The sequence below is a fragment of the Aotus nancymaae genome, unplaced genomic scaffold (genome assembly GCF_030222135.1).
Source record: "Aotus nancymaae isolate 86718 unplaced genomic scaffold, 86718_ANA_hifiasm-v0.15.2.pri h1tg000003l, whole genome shotgun sequence".
Taxonomy (NCBI): Eukaryota; Metazoa; Chordata; class Mammalia; order Primates; family Aotidae; genus Aotus; species Aotus nancymaae.
In genome coordinates, this window is record NW_026988414.1 from 12,996,527 (window position 1) to 13,003,164 (window position 6,638).

The window sequence follows — 6,638 nt, forward strand, 5'->3', positions numbered from 1 at the left end:
TTCAAACATTTATTTTCCTGTCCAGAGATAAGTGGTCTAGTCTCAGTTCTATGTGGTCACACAATGGCCCAGGTTACCTCCAGATTATTGCCCCACTGTTCCCTGGGGGTATTAATCTCCCCTAGGCAATTAAACCTGGCTCACCAGCATCTTGTATTCATTAGGACATAATGCGGTAAGAGGAAGAAAGTTTGTTGATGACAGAAATTTATTTTCTTTAAAAAAACAAAAACAGGGGAAAGTGCAAACGCAATCCTCTACTACCACAAATTATGCAGTCTAGTTTCCCACATTTGGGGAAATCACAGGGGTCAGCACATCTGGAGTGCAATGGATAAGCCTCGCCCTGGGAAAACCACTTTCATGATCATGGTATCTCCCCTGCCAGGTAAGTATACAGAAATTTTCTTTTTAAAGATCATGACCCCACAGTTGGATATATCACTTCCATTCACATCCATTAATCAGAACTAAGCCCCATGCCTATGATAAGGGGCTGGGGCCATGCAGCCAGCTAAATCTTGGCAGATTCCATTGTTAAAAGGAAGAAGGAAAGACTGGGTGAATTCTCAGGGAAAACTGGCTATCTCTACTGCAATACCTATTTAGCCTTAATCTCTTCTTCTCCTCCCACATCATAGACACACCTTTATTCCCAACCTTATCACCTCGTTTCACAGTGACTTCCGTATTTGTCTAGATTGTAAGAACTTCAAGGGCAGCTGTTTTCCCTTACTCAGCTTTGTGACTATGGTTTTTAGCACTAGGCTTAGCACCAAGCGAATGAATCCAAACAATAAAAATGGCAGGCCCAGAGAGCTTAAATGATGTTTCAAGTTTAGTCCGTACCAGCATAAGAGCCTGGCTCTTTCCTGCCCTGATTTGGAGAGATCATAAACAGATAGTTATAAAAGTCAGATTTCAGGTAACAGAGCTAAAGTTTTAGGAAGCACTGATAACAGCTACCAGGAGAGGCTCAGGTCAGTTCACAGGGACAAATGAGGCTCACCCACGCTGCAATGCGTGTACTTGAGGGAGATTGCTCAGTCCCCATATGGCAGATGGGGACCATTGTGTCCCTCTCTCCATGCCAGCTAGCCACCCTGCACACATTTCCTAGCTCTCTTCCAACACAGGAAGTTGTTTATCTGACTGGACGTCTGAATCATTAATTGGGCCACAGAAGGAGAGTCAACAGGCTTACTATGCCTTGGAAATCAGAAATCAGATATTAGCACTTTTCTTGCATGTCCTCCATCTCCTCTAGAGGCAGAAAGCACGAGCTAAACCAGCATCCCCACTGGGAAAAAGCCAAGTCTTTCTCCTTCAGGCAGGCTTGAGTGTGCTAGGGCAAGTTAGATTTCAGGAGCAGGAGAACATACATTTAAGCTTTAATGCTAAGCATCAACTACAACCCAGCTCTTTACCAAATAGCTCAGCATTGTTTTATTAGACACTTGCACATGTATTCACACAAAGTGGGACATTTGGTTCTCATGGAATCATTGTTCCTTTGTCTGCAAAACGTAATGCATGGATTAGTGCGTGTTTCAGGTACCTCTTCATCCAAACCCTCTCTTTAGCTGTACTATCACCTCGCAGCCCCAAAGGCTCTCAATATCACCCGAGCTGTGTGATGTTTGCACAGAGACAGTTGGGCTGCATGTCTGTGGGCGGTTTAAGATCCTGTGAATTACGCAAATCCTGGCTCTTATATCATCAATTATTCTGGTCCTTCGTGTGGGCCTGCGTGGGCTACGTAGTGTGATTTCTGGTTCTCGCCCTGCAGGGACTCTTAGCAGCCTGACCTTTTAATTCACTTCTTCACTGAATTGCTTCCTTTAATTCATAATGTCCCCACCTCCCACCTTTCTCTATTGACACCTATTTTGACTGGCATACTGATATTCCTAACTTGCACAGCTGTGTTCTCAGGTTCTCTTTCTCCCTTTTGGGTGTGGAGTTCATTATCCACCTGGAAAAAAAAATTCAAGTGCAAATTTTTCCCTTTTAGCTTCCTGATTATTTTAATGCACTCGTTTCTTTCTGAAAATAAAGAGGACAGGGCAATGCTCTACAGGGTAATGGGGAAAAAACAAAACAAAATAAAACAAAAAAACCTTTCTTGTATTGAGCACTGAATTCACTTTCACTTTTAAAATAATATATATAAGCATAAACATATATATCTTAAAGAATAGTTTTTGCATGAAAAATAGTTATCAGAGATAAAATAAAATATATAAATAATAAAAATGTGTATATAGGTATAGATGCAATTTATACCACTGTCTACTGGCAGAAATAGCTTCCTGAGGTCAGCTGCTCTGGGCATTTCATTTCCATTCTTTTTATTTGTTGGTTGGTTGGTTTTTTTAGACACGGTCTTGCTCTGTCTCCCAGGCTGGAGTGCAGTGGGGTGATCTTGGCTCACTGCAAACTTTGGCTCCTGCGTTCAAGCAATTCTCCTGTCTTAGCCTCCCGAGTAGCTGGGACTACAGGTGCGTGCCACCACACCTGACTAATTCTTTTATTATTATTTTCAGTAGAGACGGACTTTCACCAAAATGACCAGGCTGGTCTCAAACTCCTGACCTTAAGCAATCTGCCTGCCTCAGCCTCACAAAGTACTGATATTACACGTGTGAGTCATCATGCCCGGCATCATTCTCAGTCTAATAAAGATCCAGTGTCACTTACACATCAATGTGCTGCCAGGTAACTGCTGCTGTTCCTTCATTTCTATAGTTCTGTGAAGCCAGAATAATGTCATCATCTCTAAAAGCTGGAATCTGGGAGTTGGGGTACACAGGTTGCTAAAAACTCCTCCCAAAACCCTGGATGAGGTAGCTGCTGAAACCATGGGGATGAGCAGGTCACATGGCACATGTTGGATCCCCAGCCTGTCCATGAATGGAGGGATCATACTGCCTAGCTGGTCAGGTGAAATGTGGTCTGGCCCATGCTTAAAAACCCTCACCAATAAAAATCTTTCCTGAATCATGGGATTAAACTCCTGCATCTATATATATTTAATCATAATTGGCATTCTTTACTTGTTTCTCTCCTGAATATGCAGATATCAAATAATAATGAAATGCATTAAAATAATGTTTCTTTTCAACCCCCCTGAGTGTAACACACTGTGGAATCTATATTTAGAATTTGTCTATAAGGCCACCTCCCTGGCTAATACACTGTTTATTCCAGTAGCAGTTTAACTGATACATAATTGGGGCTTTTCTAGATTACTGATTTCTTATATAATTCAATTTGTTTAAAGTCTGTACTCTGTAAGATATTGATTTTGTAAAATTTACTGAGACCAATTTAATAATCCAGCATATGGTCTATCTTGGCACACATCCCATAAACACTAGAAAAGTTTGTATTCTCGGTAGTTTCTGAGTGTAATGTGGCAAAATTGTCACTTACATCAATAAATCCAATAGTGTTATTCATATCTATATCTTTACTGATGTTTTTGTTTGGTTACCTATTAATTATTGGAGAGGAGTATTATGATATTCAATTACAATTATGAATTCGTCTTTTTTGGCTTTAATTCTGTTGGTTTTGCTTCATGTCTCTTTAATAAGGCATGTATACATTTATGATTACTATGTCTTCCCAATGAATTGGCCATTTTTCAATCTCAATTGTTGCTCTTTATACCTGGTTGCACTCTTGGCTTTCATTTGGCAACCAACATAATAATAGTTGCTTCAGTAAGAATCACCTATGATTGCTAAAACAGGTAGGTGAAAGTTTAATGAGAACTAGGATATTTTCATGTTGTCAAAGTATCTCCCAATAAGATACTTATTAATGACAAAACACAAATAGTAACCTTAGAGAAAAAGCTTGGCAGGAACCACCTTAACCAAGTGACTGAAGTTAATGACCAGAAATAGGACAAATTGATACAATTTTCTTCTGGATGTTTTGCAGTGAAAAAGATACAGTATTACTCCCAAGGTCCTCCTGCCAAAAATGCAAAACCTCAGGCTAATCATAAGGAAACATCATACACGTCTAATTTGAGGAATATTCTAGCAAAGAAGGCCTGTGATTTCCCAAAAGTTCAAGTCCATGAAAGACAGGCTGAGGAACCATTCCACAATAAAGGAAAATAAAGGAGCTTGACAAATAAGTGCAACATTTAATGTGGGATTAAATTCCGAACTAGAAAAATAGTTATTTTTACTATAAAAAAGATCTTAGTGATACAGTTGGGAAAAATTTAATGGGATCTGTAGATTAGATACTACTATGTGATCAATGTTAATTTCCTGATTTTGATTTTTGTATTGGTGTTTAGGTAAGAATGTCCTGGTTTTTCAGAAATATAATGAAATATTTAAGCGTGCAAAGGAATTATGTATGCAGCATATTCTCAAATGGCACAGAAAAACATCTCCCGGAGTGTGTGTGTATGTATGTGTACAGATCTACACACAGATAAAGAGAGAAAGGAAGAGGGAATTAAAGGGAGGCAGAGATATGCAGTGAGAAATGTGGAGAAAAGTGGTAAATGTTAGTATGTGGTGAACCTATTATCGCAACTCTTCTTTATATTTGGAATATTTTTAAAATACCATTAAGTACTCTTGTCCTAAAGTCTATTTTGTCTGATATTAATGTAGTTATTCAGCTTTGTTAATTGTATTGTTCACACAGTATTTTTAATTCCATCCTTTCACTTTCAAACCATTACTTCATATTTAAAGTACCATGCAGTGACATTGCATTTAGCTATTGTTTTCTTTTCTTTATTCTAACTATCTCAACCTTTTAATAGTAGGGTTGAGTTTATTTAGATTTAATATTATTATTCATACAGTTGGATTTAGGTCTACCATTTTCTTATTATTCTGCGTTTGTCTTTCTGTCTTCATTTGGGTTAATCAAACATTTTCTAGCATTTCATTTTAATTCCTCTACTGGCTTTTCAGCTGTATTTCATATTTTTTTAATGGTTGCCTTAGGGATTCCAATATGCATCCTTGTTATTACAGACTACTTAGAGTTAATGTCAGTATTTCTATTTCTAGAAAGTAAAAGAGCTTTGCAACCTCACTGTTCTATTTACCATCCTCTTTTTTATGGTGTCACATCTTTTCTATCTGTAATATATATGCAATATTGTAATTTTTGCTCTAATCAAATGCATTTTAAGTAAAATGGTAAAATATAGAAATATCTTTTATGTTTATTCTTATGCTTACCACTTCTGGTGCTTTTTTTTTTTTCTAGCTTTTATTTCAGGTTCAGGTGTACGAGTGCAGATTTGTTACATAGGTAAACTTGTGTCATGGGGGTTTGTTGTACAGATTATTTTATCACCCAGGTATTAAGTCCAGTACCCATTAGTTATTTTTCTTGATCTTCTCCCTCCTCCCAACCTCCATCCTCCAAAAGGCTTCAGTGTGTGTTATTCCCCTCTATAGCTCCGTGTGTTTCTATCATTTAGCTTCCATTTACACGTGAGAACACAAAGACTTAAGTGTAAAACCCAAAACTATAAAAATCCTGGAAGACAATCTAGGCAGTGCCATTCAGGACATAGGTACGGGCAAAGATTTTATAATGAAGACACCAAAAGCAATTGCAACAAAAGCAAAAATTGACAAATAGGATCTATTCAAACTAAACGGCACTGCACAGCAAAATAAACTATCAATAGAATAAACAGACAACCTACAGAATGGGGGAAAATTTTTGCAAACTCTGTATCTGACAAAGTTCTAATATCCAGCATCTATAAGGCACTTAAACAAATCTATAAGGAACAACAAGCAACACCATTGAAAAGTGGACAAAGGATATTAACAGACACTTTTCAAAAGAAAACATACATGTGGCCAACAGTCACATGAAAAAGAGTTCAACATCACTGATTATTAGAGAAATATAAATCAAAACCACAATGAGATACCATCTAACAACAGTCAGAATGACTACTATTAAGAAGTCAAAAAATAACAGATGCTGGTGAGGTTGTGGCGGGAAAAAAAGGATGCTTATACACTGTGGGTGCGAGTGTAAATTAGTTCAGGCACTGTGGAAAGCGGTGTGGTGATTCCTCTAGTGCTTCTGTATTTCCTATAATTCTAGTCTTCTGGAGACAAATTTTATTTTTACAAATCTAAAAATGTTTTAATTTGGTTACTTGTCTATGAATATTGTCTATGTATATTTTCTAGGTTGACAGATTTTTGTATCCCTTCTTCACAGTACTTTAAAAATGTCATTTCATCGTCTTCTATCACTCATTGATTTTAACAAGAAATCAGCCATCACATACCATTGTTTTATTGGTGTAAGGTATTATTTTCTTTGGCTTTATTCAACATTTTCTTCTAATTTTTGATTGACTATGATGACTCTAAGTGTAACTGTCTTTGTTTTTCTCTCTCTTGAAGCTCACTACTGATTTTCTTGGACACATAAATTTTGTTTTCTACAAAATTTTTGGAGAATTTTTATCATTTTTAAATTATTTTTCCATCCCATTATCTGTCTCCTCTGTTTTTCAGACTCCAGGTATATGGATATTGTAGTGCTTGATACTATTCCACAAGTTATGGAAGCTTGGCTATGTTTTTATCCAAACTTTTATTTTCTCAGTGCTTTAT

The 6,638-nt window shown here is 37.2% G+C and overlaps 1 non-coding gene across 1 annotated transcript; it reads right to left on the reverse strand.

Annotated features, from left to right (window-relative positions):
* Nucleotides 1–232: 232 nt before the first annotated feature.
* Nucleotides 233–396, reverse strand: LOC135277463 (U1 spliceosomal RNA). The gene has a single exon (XR_010345067.1). It is a non-coding gene; the product is annotated as a U1 spliceosomal RNA (small nuclear RNA).
* Nucleotides 397–6,638: the final 6,242 nt, after the last annotated feature.